The sequence below is a fragment of the Miscanthus floridulus genome, chromosome 5, assembly GCF_019320115.1.
Source record: "Miscanthus floridulus cultivar M001 chromosome 5, ASM1932011v1, whole genome shotgun sequence".
NCBI classification, from domain to species: domain Eukaryota; kingdom Viridiplantae; phylum Streptophyta; class Magnoliopsida; order Poales; family Poaceae; genus Miscanthus; species Miscanthus floridulus.
The window spans coordinates 126,175,712-126,177,562 of NC_089584.1; positions in this window are offsets into that span (position 1 = coordinate 126,175,712).

Consider the following 1,851-nt stretch of genomic DNA (forward strand, 5'->3'; position numbering starts at 1 on the left):
TGACACTCGGCAACGGGGTCCTTTGCCGAGTGCAACACTCGGCAAAGTGTCCCAAAACGGTAATTTTTAATTTTTTTTTACATTCCATCATGACAAATAAATTCATACAAACATATATATCTCATTCATCACATATATATCTCATCCATCACATATATATCTCATCCATCCGCACATATCACATCCATCACAATATATATCACATATATAATAATAAGTGCTCAAGTCCATCTAAATAAATCCACAAGTCCATCAAAGTCCACAAGTGCATCACAAGTATATCACAAGTCCATCACTAAGTGAACAACAAATGAAAAAAAATACAACGTGCACTCATCTCGGCCACTGCGACTGTGGTGAAGGCCCAGCTCCATCATTTGGAGGTGCATGAGGTGGATTATTCGAACCACCGTCAGATGGAGACTACACAAAGGAGAAAAGATTGTATATGAGACAAGATTATTTGGATCGCTAATCTAGGAAGGTAGAGGCCATACAAGCAAAGCACAAGTGAAAGTAAAAAAACTTTCATACTCACAGGAGTAGCTGCAGCTGCAGACGTGGAGGCGGAGGTGGAACCAACAGCCCAGGTGACAGAGAGAAGCCCACATGTTGCCCAAGCCCTTGTAGGAACTCCGTAATGTCCGTTAGCCTCTGCGCCTAGGCTTGCCGCTCGGCCCGCTCGGCCTCCAGCTGGGCCGCCATGCTCTGCTGCCCGGCCTCCAGCTCCTGATGTTGCCTCATTTCTTGTTCTAGCCGGACCTACAATATTTTACTCCAATGTTTCAGTAATGCAAAGCTAATTAAGGTGTGTAAAGATCAATGCATGACGAGTAAAATAGGAATAACCTCGAGTGCGTCGATCCGGTGCTGTGCAGCGGTCGGTCGTGTGCGAATGGTCGGGCTCTCGCTCGTGCTCCGTGCTCGGATCTAGGAGAGAGAGGGAGTAGAGGCCGTGTCGATGACGTCTCGCCAGGCCAGAACCGCCCATGCTTCTTGCCTTGCCCCGCCCTCATGACAGCCTCTCTATCGAAGTCCTAGGTGCTCGGATCGTGGTCTGACCCATGGAGCGACCTCGCCACCTTAGTGTACTCACTGATGCGGGAGTGGACGCTTCGGGTTCGTGTATGCCTCGGGCGGGTCCTCCAGGTTGAAGGAGACGTCGGACGTCGCCTTGCCCTTGTGGGCCATACACCATGCTTGGAAGTCCGAGCAAGCCTGACCACTATGTGACGCCGACTGTGAGAAAGACAGCACAATGATTAAAAATCAAGCAGAACTGAGCATCACAATAGATAAATGAATTAGCGTACCCATGCTTGTTTGTATCCGGCGAGGCTGCGGCTGCCTTGATGGTGTGCTAGACCTTGCATCTGTAAACGACGGTCTCGGACATCCCTGTGCATCTTGAGGTACTCCTCCGTGAACCACCTCTCCACCATCATCGCCCAGCAATCGGGATACGCTTGGCATCACCAGGGAATCATCTACACGTCATCAAGTATTGGACATATAAGAAGATCAAATTCAACCAACTTAATCTTAAAATGAATCAATATTGATGTTCTTCATTTACCTCAAGGTACTGCTCCCGGGTCAGCTGCATCTCTCTTGCATCTTTCTTGGTTTTCCTCTATCCAAGCTTCGACCCGTAGTAGGTTACAATGGCCTGGATGCGCACCTCGTGATGCATGTCAATGATGAGTTTTTTACAGGCTTTGGTAGTCACCTGCTCTGCCCTGGCCTCAAATCCCTCCTCGCATATGTAATAAGTCTGTATACAAAAGCAATGTATCCATTCATTATTTCAAGAAAAGTCCAATGAATGCAACGTATTGAGCAATGTTGTGC